Below are 18,840 nucleotides of genomic sequence, written 5' to 3'. Positions count from 1 at the left end.
CGAAAGAGAATGTGTCCCGAAACCGGTAACAGCGTCTCGTCGGCGATTTTATTCGACATCTGTATTATCAGCGGCATGAAAAATGGCCCACAGGTGGTGGTTAGCTTTGCTGCACACGTGAAAACACGCGTTTGGTTTCCTCGTGGCGAAAAAACAAAACGGGCCACAGATTTCGTCTGCCAAGCGCACTCGATCGCGCATAAATCATCGATAGCTCATTCATGAAAACCGTCTTGCGTCTGGGCGAACCGACGCGTGGGAGATCGCGCACAGAAAACCCACGCCACGCCATGGCACACGCAAGACGCGCGAAATCGTTTGATCTCGAGCCGAAAAGTCACACTTTCCACTGTGGTGGTAAAATAAACCGATCAAAACCATTAATCACTTCACACGGGCGCGCGCGCGCGAGCGCGCACCGTTATTAATCTTGTCCCGGTGGCCTGGCCGCGTGGACACGCTTCCGGGGGTGGGACGGATGCGAGAAGAAGAAGAAAAAGAAGAGAGGGAGAGACCAAAAAAAAACGCAAAACGACGGCACGCCCTTGACAGACAAACGGCGTTTTCGGTTAGGTTAGTGAACTGGGGACAGTGCGAAACCGCGCTGCAGCGCAATTTGCCGATCATCCTTGATCCTTGGCACGTGATCCAATGCGAGAGAGAGAGAGAGCGAGAGGACCGTGGTTGCGTTCTGGAACTGGTGAAGGCAAATTCAAACGGAAGGCCACTTCACGCAGAGTGAACACGACGGTTCATTCAATGGTCCGAAATCTACGCCGAACTTTAGGCGAAATGATGCAACATCTCGGTACGTGAGTGACCAGTGTGTTGCGATGTTTTTCGGAAGTTCCCTGCTGTCAAATTGCGAGATTGTTTCGCACACGAATCGCCGGAGAAGCTTCTAAAGAAGCTACCCCGGGGGCCGGGAATTGACGTCAATGATCCGCGATACTCCCAGCGAAACTCCAGCATGGCGGGAACTGTTTGGCGGACAAACGAATAGAAAAGGCTGGGGCCAGGCGGGAAACGGCACCGCGAAACCGTGCAAGAATTCCTCGAACCATGTCAGGGCCCTTGATCCTTTCGGACTGGTTTTTACTATAAATAAACAGCTGGTGTACCTGTACAGCGATACGGCGGCCCTCGAGGCACTTGCAAATCGGGCCACAGGGCACAGACGTACCGGACCTGCCTGCCTGCCTGCCTGCAGCTGCAACCTTCTGGTGGTGGTCACACACAGCCACCTTCCCGGGCCATGTGTGTGTGTGTGTGTGTGGACGCTTTCTCGAAAGGAAACGTCCAATACCGGTTCTCGGTACCGCCTGGTCGTGCTAACAAAACACAAATCACTGCAAAATCACCGGACGTTGTTGTGTGCCGGCGTGCGGATTGCAGGTTGGTCTCTTTCGCGGCCACATTGCCCATTGTGCAGCTCCCTGTGGTGGGTGATCGCTAGGGCACACCACTCATTAGCTGCGGTTCAGTTGCGGTTGGATACCATACCTCAAGGCCAACCCCCTTTTGGGAGGGAAACACATCTCACATCTTACGCATTGCTTGCATCTCACTTTCATGCAGAACGCTTGCGAGTTGCGATTAGCGATCAGATCGATCGAGAAACCGTCGAGTTGTGTTGCCGTTGTGATTGCAGATGGTTGCGGGGTTGGTAGGAAAGAAAATGAAAAGAAAAATGCCACCCCCCACCCCACTAATTGTACCACCCGTCAGGCAGATCGTTCACTCGATCGATCCCACACACGCTCACGCGTTGCACCAGTTGCAGCCGTTGCAGTTGCTGTCTTTCGTGTTCCATACGATGGTCATTCGTCACTTGTACCGGCCAACGCATGCACCTTGCTGCAACGCTTCATTTGCGCGTGCTATTTATAGCTCCCCCAGCTCCAGGCGGCAAGCCATTTAAAGGCACTTCTGCGTGCTCCAGCGCCAGCTTCCGGCAAAACCCCGTCAAGCGCAAAGTGAATGGTGCTGCCAGCAACAGGCCTCGTTTATCTAAAACACAATGGCAGTTATGCGTGTGCTGGGTGGTTTTACAACGAGGAGTGATGTGCAACGGCTCAGAACCTGTTCGGAGCTTTCAGCCTCATGGTATCGTTTGAAACGATCCTACCAAGGATCTATCACTCCCCAATTGCAACGAGCAAAGATTAGCCCGATAATGCCAACATAACGTTGTAACCAGCGCACGAGACAACCATTTTTGTGCAAACATCGCTTCACGCGAAACGATATGGGAAGGATTCCTAAGACGTTCGCTTCCGCCCTCCGTAACTGGAAACCAATTATTTCGCTATAAAAAAAAACCCCAACCACACGCAGCGGAAAAAAGAACCGCAGGACCGCAGGACCACAACCCAGCAACCCAGTGGTTGCGGTGGTTATTTTTAGCCCAGTCCACAGTCTCCAGGACTCGCCGCAAAAAAAGGCACTGCAGCAGAAACTCGCACACAAGACGCTGCAATTGAACACCTCCTATGTTGCGGGCTATGCCACGGACCAGCTGGCAAAAAGCAAAGCGAGATCGACGTTCACGCCGACCGGGCAAATTGGTGCCGCTGCTTTAAACTATATTGATTGATTTGTTTCCCACCCCGGGTCGGTCGAACAGACGCGCCCGGGTCGCAAACGCTTTGAAACATCAAAATCAATTGAGTCGATTAGAACGGGGTAGTCATCGGGATAAGATGCCGTCGGCAGTGGCTCTGTCTCGGTCACCGGTGTAGATTGTGATTTATGGCCTCCGGCGCGGGTATGAAACGGGGGAATTTTGTACCACACATTCCAGCGCGAATGAAGGCAAACTGTTTTGACCGATTTAAGATTCGCTTCGATTGTGCGCCCACCTCACTATCACGCCTGCGTATGATGTCATCCACACGTCGCACAGTCTGGAGCAAGCTGCGGGTTGCTGATGGTAAAGGACTTGCTGACTTCCATGGCTTCACTTTGTGGTCGAAGATCCGCGAAAGCCAAGCGCACTTGCACATCAAGCAGCAAGTGTCATCGCGTGCAAGATCCGGCACCGTGGTTATCGGATCTGGCCCCTTCTCAGTGATGCGCACGGCTATTAATAGTGGTCCGTTTTGTTTACACGGTCATCAAGCCGCCGGTCGGGTTGGGCCATAAATAGATGAACTATACGTGCTCACGTGGGTGTAAGGTGTGTGGACGTCTGAGGTACGTCTATTTCCGATCGATTCGGTGCGACGGACAGGTGATGATCGAATGGAAACGGAAGAGCACATCATGTCACTAGTAATTATAGCGCGCTGAATGATGTCTTCGTGAGCGGAAAAGTGTGTCTTTTACGCTATTCGGGAGGTCACTCTCGAGATCCCACTGATCAAATGACAGATCTGTACGATCCATCGAGGGATAGAGATTGAAACGCTCGATTGCACCAATACTCTCTTGCGTGCTACAGAAGCTTACGATTTTGTTCGGTGTATTATGTTCCACCGAGCTCCACATTGCTTCGCACGTGATATTGAATTCGCCACTCATGCACCTCCGAGACCCAGATCCACCACCGTAGATCCTCTACCGTCAAGTGCCGCTGCGTGCTGCCATCTGGCGGTCGGTTTTCTGCGCCACTCAATCATCGCCAAGCGGCTGCGTATTTGCAAAACATTCGCCTGGAACAACCGGCCGAACAAATTGATCGCTCGAATGCGCTAATCACGAGATCGCCAAACGGCGGCATGATTCATTATCTCGCTTCATTTAGCCCGTTTGTTTGTTTGTTCACGGGCATACTTAGAAGCGGTGTTTACTTAACCGTGGAGCCGAGCACAACGTCGGCCCGAAAGTGTGGCCTATCCCGCTCTGGAGCAGCTTCAGCTCAGCCAGCTCAGACAGACTGATAGACCGCAGTTGATGGGTGCCCGCGTGTTCATGACGTGCGTTGCTTGTTGGAATGTGCCAGGAATGGAATTTCATTCCTCCAGCGCTACCACCAGCGCGTGGTAGTGCTTCTAACTGCCGCCGAATATTCCCTATGTGGGGTAACAACAAAAAAAAACCCCTCTCAAATACTACGTAATAGCAGGACTACGAGCCTGCCTTGGGTGGCCCTTTTTCTAACGACATCACCCATTAGGACGGTGCGATCGCCAATTAACCGACGCGCTAATCGTTATTGGTTGTTTTGATCGTTACGCTAAGCGTTTGAACGATAAATAAAACGATTAGCATTAGTCAGACTTTTATTCCAGCTTGTCGTGCGGTCGCCGGCGTAAATCATTTGCATCCAAGCCCGGCACGTTCCGGTGGCAAGTCGTCTCGCTGCCCGGAATACGAAGCTCCTAATCAGGGCTAATGCGCAGCTAGTGACGGGAGACGTTTTGCAACAGTCCCACTAGTGTTCAGCTCGCTGTTTGGAAACGGAATCGGAATCGGAATCGGAAATCGTCTCGCGATCATAAAACCCTCACCGGAATCGGCAAACCGCGTGGCGTAAGTCTCTGCTCGGGAACCGGTTGCCGGGTGTGATCGCCAGCGACAGACAGTATGGTACCAGTGTGGAAAAGTGTCGCCCATGCAACGGTGGCACGTATGTTGCCCAACCTCGTGGCACGTGAAAACTTGCGCCCATGAGGCACGAAATGGAGCGCCAAAAAAGGACACAAACGAGGGCTTGGCCGGGTGTGGTCCGATCGATCGTGCGCTTTTCGCCGCCAGGTGGCGTATAAAAAGCCAAACAAATATGCTAATACGAATGCTAATTCGCCATATAATTTCAATACACGTCCGAGCGGCCTTCCTGCGCCACTTTCTCACCACACCTCACCTCGCAGGCTCGCGATCGCAGCTCGTGAACGTGCAAGCGAGATCGGGTTAGAGATACGGTTGCGCGAACGAGACGGTCCCAATTCCGGCACCGCGATGTCTCCCGAGAAGCTCGGTGGCGGTCACAACAGAAGCCATCGGGCGCACATCGGTATTTCGTTGACGTGCGCGGCACGACCAAAGCCTTCGCCATCGCACAAGCCACCATGGCGTGACAGCACGCAACGCTTTCGGCGAAAACGTCACCAACGGCGGTGGTGTGACCTCGCATACTAAACGATCGAGCGATCGAACGATCGAGCTAATCCAGCTTCACCGTGCATCGTTCGATATCCACTTGACAGATCACACTAAGTATGCCGTTTGCTGTCAAACAAGGCACAAAATCCCTGCAAACACCTGTCATCAGGTGCGTAGGATTTCGAGCAGTTTCACGCACACCGTGTGTCCTTTTTCTTTGTAGCAGTGCATCCTTGCGTTGAACCCTGCGAAGCGACACTTACTTTGATGCGAAAAAAAAACGACGCCTTTCGAAGGCGACAAGACAAGTACACTCGCAGATTCGCGCACGATTCACCAAGGCTGCACCAAATCGCTCACTATCGTTCGAGCAGTTCTCGGTTGCTACACGGGCTCTGATTCGGTGTTCTGTTCGCTGCTCGGTTGTGTTGGCTTTCCGCACGCACCTGTCACGATCGCTACAATGACTTGCACACAATTGGATCGCACACTACTGCCACAAGAGCAAGCTGCTGCTCGGTTAGGTTAGGTTTCGATCGTGATCGTGTGTAAAAACTAGCGACTTTTGCTCCGGACCGGACGCACTCTGGTTTGATTCGCGTTTACGTTGATTCGCGGGGATTCGGTCGTGTTCGATGATCGCCGTCTCAGACAAGACTAGCCGATCGGTGCGATTGATCGGTGATCTTAATCCAATCATGATGACTCGTCCCGCAGCCGGTTCGCCCCTCCCTTTGCGATCGTGCGATCGTGTGCGTGCGCCTAACACCACGCGATCGTGCTGCTGCTCGAACGCTGCTGGTGGTTGTGGTAGTGCGAAGTCGCTACCGTGTACGCGCGAAAACGCGACCCTTCGCGCCTGGAAGTCCTCGAGTAGGTTCAGTAGGGGTGGAAAATTTCGGGCCCCCTAAAGGAGGCGGTTTGTTTAGCTGCTCGAATCGCTTGAATCCTCTGATCGATGCACTTCCCCTGCCATTCACGCCACGAGCCTGGCACCCGTTTCCAGCATCAACGTCAGTTGTTCGCCTACGCCTGTGGAAATAAATTCCGAGGGCGGCTCGGGACCTAATACGGGAAACTGCCTGCCCTTCGTCACTGCCTGCCCTAGAATGCTCTCTGACATTCCGCTGGCATTGAAACGTGTCGGCGGCGAAATATTCCCATTCCAAGCGCTGATTCAGATCGACCACCGTTCGATAGGGGGTTATTGCTGCAAAAGCAGCACGCTCGCCCACACAAATGGGCCCATTCGAAATTGGCCGGGAAATTGCGGGGGAAAATTGCTGCCCATTCGACGAGCGAGAGGTCACGTTTAGAAAATCCCACCCAATGAATGAATCAACCCCCATGATTCAACCCTGCAATCGATCACCTCACACAAAAGTGCGCTAACGATCACAACAATACCGCTGTCTCACGCAAAGGATCGTCCGATAGGGGTGCAAAGGGTTTTCCCACCCCCCCCCCCCCCCCCCCCAAGTACGTCGCGGAAATGCACCCTGCGTCCATGCGATCGCGTATAAATAGAACCACCTCTCGCCGGATGCAATTACGCCACTGATACGCCGCGGATTTCCACCATCATCACGCGCTCCAGCCAAATGGCGCAGCAAAGTGAGAAAAATCGGCACCATCCGTCCGTCCCCGTTCTGTCCCCCCACACACGGAAAGTTCCCGTTTATCTCTACCTGATCGAAAACGGGCGGCAGTTGCAAACGCCTCGAAGCCCTTCGAAGGCAGTTGCAGTTGCGAGGAGGCTGCAGCGTCATTCGCGCTAATGTGCGTACATTCCCGGCGCGAGCCCCTGGAATGGGCTGTTGCTAAAGGGTAGGGAAGAGGAAAGCGGTCAGATAAATAAATCAATTATTTATAATTACACACTTTTATCGTTCAGTTCCGCCGACCCGAGCCGCTGACTCACGTCTCGTCTCGCTGCGTTGGGAATTGCAACAGGCTCCCGATGGGGGCGAAGAACCTCTTCTTCTTCTGTCATTTGGGTGGGGTGCCGGGGAGGGAGGGGTGGGGGGGAGAGAGGGAGAACGCACCATGGGGTCAAGCCCCCTCCCCCACCCTACGCACCCCACCTTCACCACCCCTTTTCGCAAAGGGCGCGTGAGGACGGTGTCAACGACAGCCGACAGCTGCGTGCCGTGACACACCCCTTTGAAGGCGCGCATTTCATAACGTGACGTCGACGGTGCACCCCTAATGACGGTCACCCCCCCCCCCCCCCCTGATTCACCTTACCATCCGACCGACCGACCGTCTTCGGCGTGCAGATTGCAAAGGAATGCGCCCCACAAAAGGCTGCTGGCTGCTGACTCTCATTCGTTCATTGCTTTTCTCGCCCTCTCGCGCCGAGGCGCTTGGCGGGTTTTTCTCGTTCATTTGCGCGGGCCCGGTTTTTTTTTTTGCTTTTCAATTTTTCGCAGCTCCAACGCACGACCACACGACACTGGAGGGTTTTGGGCTCCCGATTGGCTGGGAAAATACGCCCCAGCACAATGGAAAAATGCAACGGAGCTGCACGCGGCAGCGGCCGCGATCCATTGTATTTAAATTCGTGTGCCCCAAAAGGAATGCGGACAATTTAAATGTCAAAGTGTTGATTAAAGCGGTGCGCCGTTCCCCCGATCGTGCTTTCTCGCTCGCACGGTCCAACTCCCTTTAAACCGCCTCGAGAGCTTAGACAAGTGCAGGAGGCCTGGAAATGCCCGGATAGAATGTGTATCTGGTGGTGGTGTTTGCTTTCTTCTTCTTCTTCTTCTTCTTTTTCGCGCGTTTTTCGCACAAGGACCCGACGCGAGGCGAGACTGAATTATGGCGTTAAAAGTGAAGTGGCCAACGTTCGAAAGTGTCACGTAGCCCATATTTTCGCCCAGCCCTTCCCGGGGAGCAGGAATTATGTTTCACACACCCTGGCCAGCCAGCCAGCGAGCCAGCGAGGTTGCCGTTTTGTGTGCCGTTTTGCAATTAATACAAATTGAACCGACGGGCGCAAGCGGGGAAGCGCATTTTCATTAAACCAAATTCCAAAACGAACGCCTCATTCTTGACAAAACACAAGGGAAGCTAAGGGGCTAAGCGTGGGGCTTTAGCTAAGCGGGCTGTGCGAAAAAGAAAAAAAACATCCAAACAAACCATCTCGCTGGAGCCCTTAAACAATAACATCCGGTTGGATTTGATGGGGAATATTTGGCTGTTGGTAAAATGTAAAAATGTAACACAAACTGAGCCCCACGTGTGCTCCCCTCCCCCCCCCCCCACCAACCGCTCCTCTTCTTGCCACCCCCACGTTAAAGGCGTCGCCGGGCGGGAAAAACGTGTCGCTCGGTAACTGCGTGAGCCACTTTCCGTGACCGATTGCGAGCAGCGCGAGTCTGTGGGTTGATTACGCCACGGCACGAGAAGCCCCCCGGGTCGCGTGTTCTTGTACGTCCCCAAAAGCACGTCCGGGAGTCCCTTTCTGGATAAGGGTAACCCCCTTCCCGACCACGATCGTCTAGTTTCGGCGCACAACACCCAAAGCGATCGACACACGTGTTCGTGCGCCGTGCTGACCTTGCTGCTGGCGTTCTTCACGGCAGTCAGCCAGGATTCGGATGAATTTTACAGACCGGCGCCTCGGTGTCCCCGATTTATGGCGACATCGTGGATCCCAAAAGACAAGAGGAGAGCGACCAACGATTCATGGCACATTCCTCAACGGCCGCGACACGGTTACGAAATCAAACGGAAGAAGAAGGAAAAAAAGACCCAAAACCCGCGGCCCCAAAACCATTTCGCATGCGCATTGTGACGTTCCAGACACGGTGACAGGAGGAAAAAAAAAGAGAACAAAGTAAAGCAACAACAACGAAAAAAAAATGGCGACCAAAGGATGCGTGTATTTTTGGCGCGACCTGGTGGCGTTCGTGGCGCGCAATTTTTTTTTTGTTTGTTTTATTTTGTTGCTAATTGCTGTTCTGGCTGCTGCTGCCGGCGCATCTTCTCAAAGACCAAAACCCAACGGTGCCGTCAGTCACATGTCAACGCGCGGTCGCTTCTCGGTATTGTCACGAAATATTATGTCTCCGTGGCGTGGTGAGTTCCATGGAAAAAAAGGGCTATAATCAGATTCTGACTAAGCGTGCTGGGTGGACCTTGGGTGGCGACTCGTTTTTTTTTTTTTGCTCCGTTCGTCCCACTGTCATGTGGAAGAAGTGGAGTCTTTTTTTTGAGAAGCTTGTTCGTACGATTATTTCGACAAAATGGGGTTTTTTTTTTGCCCACCCTTGTGGTACTCCGTACAAGCATGATAGTGACACTAAAAACTCTCAAAAAGCCTCGAAATGTTGAAGCCCTGCATTGGCGTGATTGTGCGTCGCTCGTAGACTCACCCTTCTAGGGTGGAATTTTACCCTTTTAGCAGCAACCTGTTGCTGTTTCGTCTAAAACCACCTCGGAGTGAACGCGTGGACGAGACTTGATCGAACGCGCAAGCCGCCGAAGAGTCTAACATGCGCAACCTGCCACGCTGGTACGCAACGCAGCTTTACGCGCTTGGACCTCCTCTTTGAAGGGCTGGCTCGTTGGACCGGCTCAAAGGGACGAGGGAGAACTGATTAATTTGTCGCTCTTCCAAGGCGTCTTTCTGCGCCCTTTCGTCCGCATAATCGCATCGCTTTTTTTCTTTTCTTTTTGCCGCGTGTGCGACGCTGTTAATTGAAAAAGAATGTGTGCGCGCGCGGCCATTTCGTGCCTCTTTTCGTGGTCTCTTGCGTGGTTTCGCACGCAAAACGCAAGAACAGGTCCTCGCGCCACCATGCCTCTCTCTCTTTCTCTCTCTCTCACTCTCTCTCTCTTTCGCTCGCACGTGCACTCGAGAGCCCCTTCCGTTCCGTGCCGTCCTGACAACTGGAGCGTATGACGTAAACGCGTGACGTGCTGCCGCAATTCGAACTCTCCCCGTGGCCCCGTTCCCGTCTCACAAAGATCGCAGTCCTTTTTGCGAGGACATCGCACACCTCCACCCACCCACCCACCAACTCTTGACAATCCAGCGTCCCTTATCGGTGACGCGCCGCCCAAACGCTGATCAAAGTGCTGGCTTTCTGACCTTCCGAAAGGCGGCCCAAATGCTCGCAGGGCATGGCAGGGCTCGACCCGAAACCGGTATATTCGGTGTGTGTTAGTGTCCACTTTCCTGCCTCCCACTCACCCACCCACCTACCACCCCCGGTCGGGTACGATGCAAGTCGCTGCAGCGCTTGTTGCAGCGTCGCCGATGTTTGATGAAAGTGGGCTCACAGAGTTACGTCAGATCGGCACGATTTGAGACGATCGTCGTTCGCCTCTCACGTGTGTGTGTGTGTGCGGTTTGATGTGTGTCTGTGTGCGTGTGTGTGAGTGAGTGAGCATCGGTACAACAGTGGCGAAAGTAAAAGTACAACGTCTCGATGCAACTCTCGACCACAGCACAGTCGGAAGTTCCAGCATCCAAACGATCCAAACGATGCGTGAGTTTTCTTCTGTTACGTTGGCGGCAAAAGTGGGAGACTTTTCCGAGAGGATCAAATCGAAGATGCCACCAACAGAACACAACCAGCGATCAGCTGCAGCTCGATGCAGGTACGATCGCGAGGTAAATCGCGAGGTAAATGCAACAAATAAGGGCCGGCGTGAGTGAGTGCGGAATTTTATTTCCTGTCCCTTTGCGTGATCGCGATCAAGTGATCTTACACTCGCACACACCACACACAGACGTACGTGTGCGCGCGCGCGCACACAATATCGCGATCGCGCGATCATCCCTCGGGCCCTAACAGCACGAAAGCCTGGGAAAGCCGAGCTGATGGGCGCCCAACTTTCGAGGGTTTTCGAGGGTTTCCGAGGGTTGGTTTGCTCACCAACCTCCGCTCTCGAGACACGCAGCGTGACAAATGTGGCGGGATTTTTTGGGTGCACGGTCTAACCATTCGCGTGTGCGTGTGCGTGGGGTTCATAAATTTGGAGCAGCCCTTCCGTCCTTTCCACCCTTCGAAACCGCGACACCGTGCCCCTGGCGGATTGGCGCGTTGAGTTCGTTTTATTTTCGTGTGTTTCGCGTGCGCGCGGCCACTAAAGTAAGCCATTCGGACCCCACGGGGCGCACCGACGGGAAATTCGCCCTTTTTTTTCCCGCACACCACGCTCCCGGTTGTTACCTTTTTCTCGTTGTGTTCGGTGCGCTCTATCTCGGCTCTCGAGATAGTCGCGATTACGGCCACTTTAGAAGAAATACGGCACACTGTCTGGCCGCACGATCTTTGCTTAGCTCCTTGCGAGGATCCTTGCGAGGATTGTACAGCTGTTGCAAGCAAACACACCACGTGCACACGATCACGGAGAACTCGCACCACACACAGACACACACACACACATACACACCGGGTTGGCCTCCAGGACAAGCTCGCCAGGAGGCAGACCCTTTTCGAAACCCTTTCTTCGTGCACTTTCGCGCCAAACACCCACCGGAACACGGAATCGTTAAAGGGGTTTGTTATGAAAAAGCGACGCTTTAACACCACGCCACTCGATCACGCCGTGCCGGGTGTCCGAGAGCTGACCTTTTTGCAGGCGGAACAAGACGGCTGAGAATCGGCGGTAGAGTCTTCCGGTGTACGGAGGCCACCCTGAGGCCGGCGATTCTAAGCGTAAACAGAACCAGTTTGCACGCTGCTTTCGATCGGGCTTAGCTCGAATGGGTGTGGGCACGCGATTTTTGCACTCTAACGCAGCTGCTTTTCTTTTTCAAAGAATTTGCTCGTCCATCCACCCGAATCCGGGCGGTCTGGCGTCGGGTTCCTTCCGGTCTCGCGATCGAGAATCGCAATCTCGGACCCACACACCCGGAAGCCCCGGAACATGAACTACGTGTGCGGGTGCAACGTTTTTCACGGTGGAAAATCGTCAGCACGCCCGACTCTCGCTCGAACACACAAAATCACAAAACTACGGATCACCTCAAGCGGGACGCAAACTCGGCGTGTGCTTTTTACGCGTTTTGGTGTAACAAAATTTCGCGAGTCGCGAATTAGCGCGCGCCACCAAACAACCACGAGACGAAACCGACGATTGCGTTTAGTAGCGTTTTTCCGATGTTAGCGCGTATTTAAAGTGCACTCGGCACTATGGGGCGGGCCGTCGTTAGGAGCGGTCAAAAAAAATTAATGGCCACCGTTACGTGCTGTGGGCGTTTATGCAACGACTCTGTTTGGTGGAGGTTCAAGGCGAGAAAAATACGAGTTTCAAGCGCAATATGAGCATTTCAAAATTTTAGAAGAGCATCGAAGTTGCGCTTACATAAAATAAAAATATTGTTACTTTGTCAACGGCTCTAACCCATGAAACATCTCAATTTCGAGTATTAATTAACACCCTTAACATTTATAAACATGTTCTGCTTTTCGATAAACATGTTCAGCGATGTTATGTTCAATTTCAAATTTAGTTCATATGTCAATGATCAAACACATCATATTTTGAACAATAATTACACGTTCTTCGGGCATGTATTACTTCTTAATTCACAAAATTGAATTGCCACCATAATAAAAAAAAACCTTTTTTGACCAAGATTTCCCTTCGATGCACTGTTTGTTCAGGGAAGCAATATCAAAACGACGATTTGTTTCTTTCGTTTGCCCCAAGATTAAAGGCGCCAAAAGGGGAACACCCAAGAGCGTACAGGCTATCTCTTTTACTGGCACGCGGCTCATCGAAACACGAACTATGCTCCTTCTTGCTCTCTCTCTCCTATTACATATATCCACTTCTTTCGTGCTGAAGTCGATGGCGCTAACGGTACTTGTCGCTATAGCGATCCGGCCAGAGAGTGATGGCAAGAGCTAGTGATGGGTTGAATTTACAGAAATCAACATATCCCGACGGCTCTGAGTTCGATGGTTGGTGTAACGCGAATTGAGTATAGCTCCTATTGAGTCCTTGTCGGTATGTTTGACAGACGTTGTTCTTCGCAGCAAGCAAGAAACAATATACCATCCACATCCACGTGCAGACGCTTAGTGGGAAGGAACTATGCTGTTTGTTTTTCATAAAAACATACAAACAAATGTTTCTCTTGCAGGTATCTATCATCGCCACTAGCATACCTTAAATTATAAATATGAGCATGCGATTTCAAAATGAATAATTTGATGATAAATTTTCGAAGTGGGATATGATAGTTTGAAAAAATAGTGAACTAAGACACGTTAGTGAAGAACTCCCCAACTTTAAATGTCCATCGGATCGGTTGTTATAGTGGCGCCATCTATTGAATCTCCCATAACGCAAACCACACGTAACGCCGCGAGATTTGGACTGGACTCTAGCTCGCTTATCATTTCGTTTTTGGAAATCACGGACGCGATTAGCATCAGTTTCTTAAAAACAATCCATTCATTGTACTTTTATTACTCCAGTGAATGTTATTGTCTCGTGTAACAAAAAGTTTTTTTGTTTTTGTACGATAAGAAAAAAAGACTTAAACAAAACATATGTACACTGTTATAGGCATTGCCTTTCATATTGTTGCAATTTTATATAAACATACCATTAATACAAAAAGCATGAAAGTTAATTTTCCCCCAAGAAGAAAAAAAAGGCAAAGATAAAATACAAGATTCACGATCATCTACTTTAAAAAAAGTACCATATTGAAAAACAATAAATAAAAAAATAACAAGCGATATCAATCATTATTTTGATTTTCAATTTTAAAAAATTATTATTTTAAACTTTTTGATTCTAAACAGATGCACACTCATATGAAAGGTGGATGGCACAAGACTAAAACAAAAAAAAACTAAAAGCACTTACATTATAAAGATAAAAATACGAAAAACAAAGCCATCAAAAACAAACCATGGTTGACAACGCAGAACGATTGTTGTGCACAACTACAACAATACAGTCATTTATATGTAATACAAATACAACCATTTAGATGTAATGATCGAGCGGTACAAACATAATTAAATAAAAATAACGAACCAATTCCTCCTACCAGTGAAATCACTAGTACAGAACAGCATAATTTTTATGCTATGGTAACACAAATCGCATGAAGAAATCGAATGTATTTTACTTTCACCTGCAGTAAAGCCCCTCGCATGCTCGAGAACAATAACCCAGCGATGGGTTTGTGGGACGGCTGTGCAAAGAGGTGCGGAAGATCGTATGGATGCAGCACAGAAGCACATTCTCACTAACTTCTCTCAAATACACACCTAAACACACCTGTACGCGACTCCAATGGGGAACAGAATCACTTCCAAAAAAACACTATCAAGACCGCCCTTTAGATATGATCGTTTTTTTTTTATTTTTCGTTTGCCTAAGGAAGCTCTTTAAGGTATAGCGCTGACTTAACCTGTTGCACTGTTGCCTCAGCAGAACACTGTCGCCTTGATTTGGGCTACCCCAGCAGCGCAGCTAAATGCATTTTCCCTCCGACCACGGCTCAAAACACGAAACTCAGTTGCACGGGTGGTACGTCATGCACGCACACAACACAACCAAACAGATGCACTACCAACACACGCACGGCAGTGTTGCAAGCACCATGCGGCAGGGGAAAATGCATTTCTCTCCTCTGCTTTCTTTTCGTTACCCGATCACACCACCACACGGGAAGTGCGAGCGAGTAAAGAGATGACAATGCACTTGCCAGATACCGATCGACAGCTCCACGGAACATGTGCACATTTGTGTCTGTACCTGTACCCGTGCGGTTGATGACGATGATAATCTGTTGCTGATGCACATGTTTTCTTTGGTGCATTCTCAGGTGGAGTTGGTGAATTGCAACAAAGGGATGAACTTTGGGAGAGAATGAACTTTGATGCTCTTGTTCCACGAATGGGTCGCATTTGCATGATTTTCGGGAGCTGCATACATCACGTTTTTTACTAACCGTTTACGAAAAGATTGTCGATCAACTGTTCTTTTGCGGTTTGTTGGCCTATCATTATTTCTTTTAGATAATATTTCAATAGGAGTGAGTAACAACATGACTGTGTGATCTGATTCATTGTAATCGAAGAGGGAGAAAGAGAGAGAGAGAGAGAAAAGGACAGAGAAAAATAGGTAGAGAGATAGAGCGTCTGGCGCTTAAACATGATCGCAATAACGATCGTGTATCATGTTCTATTTAAGACGAACTGATTGATTACTAATGTAACAATTCCGTAGACACCCCAGGAAATCCCCACGTCACCCGTGCGCACAAAACGCTTTAATTGTCTTGTTTTGCTGCGAGCGGTCAGCTTCCACGATCAAGGAAAATTTCCTGTCAGGTGATATCTGACACCTTTCACCTTCACGAAATGTTTCCACCACTCGTGACGTGCCCAGCGGCCGGTAGGTAGCTCATGAAATATGGCTCCACAGTTCCATCATCCCAAACCACTTTGCCTGGTAGCCTTCCACCGCTAGAACAATCTATCGGCTGTTTACACACTCAAAGCTAATTCATGATAATTATCAAATTACCTATTTGATTGAGTCTGATGCAATCAAGCTGCAGGTCGCAGCCACGGTGTACTATCTGTTTCCTTCTTACCCTCCTTTTGCTGGCGAACAGAGTGTTTGGCGGACACACACACGCCTTGCTAATCGCAACGTGCACAAACACGACGTTGGGAAACATAATCTGCAAACGATCGCCTTCCGTCGGTTGAAATTGTGGCACCCTGCCGTCTCAACCACCGCCTCAAAACCTTCCCACAAGATCACGCTTGCCAAGGGTACCTCAGCATTACCCGCAACGACGCATTGTCGGTCTTCTGTTACCAGACGAGAGTCGTATTGCAGTGCCGGTGACACACTGCTCGAAAGTGCCACCCTTTTCGGTCGATGGAATTAATGTTGGATAGAAGCATAAAATAAAATCAATTTCCCATGCCCATGATTGGGTGACGGAGGCTATTTTTAGCATTCGGCGGAAGAACGCGAACTTGATCGTCAGCCGGTTTCCATTTTCCCACGTCCTTGCTAATCTGTGCGAGTGTAAGTCAAACTGGAAAATGATTCATTATCGAAGCGACACCTGCACTCGTAATGCCACGCAAGCGTTGTTATAAGCGATGATAGGGCTAAAAAAATAATTAATGTAATCTTTCCGACAGACGGGAACGATTGATGCCTTGTTAAAATGATATCATGCGATGACGCTCTTGGAGGCGAAAAAATCCACCCCACTTTACGAGACATTCTCGTGGGTTTTTGCAGCTGCAATCGTTCTGCTTCAGTGATGATATTTAGGGTAATTTGACCAATTTTCAAATTCGGCCTACTACGTATGGGACAGACCACGTGTCCGCTCACACATATGTCATACTGTGAAACGTCATCTTAACACACGTGTTTCGTAGCGCTTCTTGAGTTACGTACACGTGTGCGAAATGTTTGCAATGTTTTCCATTGATGATTGGTTGTAAATATGAACGAAGATATGAATAGCTTTTCTTTTTATAGAAACGCGTGGTACGCGCTTTTCATCAAAATACGGTGGAAAATCAAATGCATGGAGGAAAAACAAAACGCTGCTGCCAAATTTGTCAGCCAATTATCATGTTTCCCATTGCATTGAGAAGGAAACGGACCGGTTCAAACATAGAACGTTTTGCGCTTTCTGAAACTACAATTTGTCTACATACGCTTTGGATTCTGACACATTCCTAGCCATGTTTGCGAAGGCATGAATTGGGGCTACCGCAGATCTGTGAAACCAGAGGAGAATCGCACCATCGTACTTACTTTTACTATCGAAAGAAACAGTCTCGATTCTCTACGCTCCACCGTGCATTTACTGCCGGTCTCGGTGCAGCTGATCGCAGACGACAGAGAATCCTCGTCCACTACGCCACGCTGGTATTGGTGACAACCGTCGATGACAGCCGCACTAGCTCGGGGGCCTTTGTCGGCGTGAAAACGCTCCAAAAATGTAGCACAAATTGGCACCGCCTGATCCGTGCCCTGCGTTCTTGCCTGTGACACCGCACAGGTTTCGGCACTCCGTCCACCGGATGTGCTCTCCTTTCGCACTGGCAAACAGTCGTGACACTTGGCGACCTTCTCGCCACCGGTCTCGCCCTCTGCCGGGTGAATCTTTGCACTTGGAACGCACAATCTACGGTCGTGCACGCGCCTGCATTCCATCACACAATAAACCGCGGCACCGAGATGGTTGCGTTCCGTGACAGGCCCTTCGTTGGGACACCAACGCGAAGGACACCGCGCAGATAACGACGGTTTATAGCTCGATCAACCTCGACACTCTCGCGAACCAGCGGTCGGATTCATGTTTTACAAAACACTGCTTCCCGAGCCACGGACAGTTTTTCCCTCGACGACCGGATGTGGGCTTCCATCTTCCCGTGCGTTCGCCACAGCCCTCTGTTTCCGGTTTTTCGAGCCCACTCCCACCTGCACTCGTTGTCGAAGCTGTCGTCGTTGCCACCACAATCCCTGGTTCCTGAACTTCCTGGCCCTCAAAAGCTGAAGTCTTCACCTCTTGGCTCACGATTCACAATGGAACCCTAAGTCGCACCTTGTGCTTGATTTGATGCTCGCCAGTGCGGTTGTAAGCGCTTTCGCTAGTCGACAAACAACACACTTCTTCCACGGTTCTGACAGAGGAACAATTGAGCTGGCAGGAAGGGAGAATTATTCCGCTTTGCTGCGCAAGCTCACAGCGATCGCCAAAAAAAAACACACTGGCCGAAACGTACTCGAATCTCGCGGATCTACCGAACGCCCTTCGAGACGCAATCTTCCGGACGATGTAACCAAATCTCCCGATCGGAGGAATGCTGAAATTCGGGCCACTCTTGAACCACTGATATCGTCGATCTGTTCGCACTATCGCTGGCCTATCTCGCGTAGGTCAGCGGTGTAGGAAAAAAGGTCTCACGATACAGGGGGAGCTAAGGATGGGCCCGACGGTCCGACTAGCCTACACTCGGTGTTAATGGATATGATCACCAACACCGGCGCACTGTTCGCTTCATTGGGTAATTGAATTAAGTGTAGCAAAACGGTGTATCTCGCATGTAACGCCCCTTTTGGCGGGTGTTTCCAACGTTACCAACCCACAGGTTCGAGGCCATTTAATACCCGAGCAACTTGCGGTTCTTGTGTTGGCCACTGTAGACGGCTATTCAAACGTTGAAACGTGTGGTGCAATGGAATTGTAACAGCGCAAAACTATTGATTTTATTCAGTTTGAATTATAGCCTTTGATGCATAATCTTTGATTCACTATCCATTCGAAAACGAAAATAACTGCATATCCCGCAAGCGAATAAGTATCTGTCCCAATCAGACACTGGCCGTAGATAATGCAGTCCAAATCAGTTTAGGAATTAATATGTTTTCCAGATTAGAAAATAATAAATTCCACCACCCGGGTATTATCAGGTGGATACCTAATTAGTCACTCGCTGTTCGCCCCAATGGAAACTATTATTCATTCGCCTAGTGACGGCTCTTCGTTGGGGATTATCTTGTTATGACACTTGTAGGACTAGCGAATCATTCTCGTGCCGGTATCGCTTCGAGTCGTTCATTGCGTAAACCCATTCAACCTGCGGTAGCAACCGAGACAACCGGGACCCCATCCATCTCCGTCTCAGACGACGGTCGAAGCAAGAAAATCTAAAACATATTCTTCCATATTGTATTTACAAATCGCAAGACATGTCGCCGTTCCGCACTTCGTCGGCCAATCGCGCGGAAATCTTGGCCCAGGTGAAATGAATGTAACTAACC

Source organism: Anopheles nili, chromosome 3 (genome assembly GCF_943737925.1).
Source record: "Anopheles nili chromosome 3, idAnoNiliSN_F5_01, whole genome shotgun sequence".
In the NCBI taxonomy this organism is placed as follows: domain Eukaryota; kingdom Metazoa; phylum Arthropoda; class Insecta; order Diptera; family Culicidae; genus Anopheles; species Anopheles nili.
Note: the sequence above shows the minus strand (reverse complement) of the source record.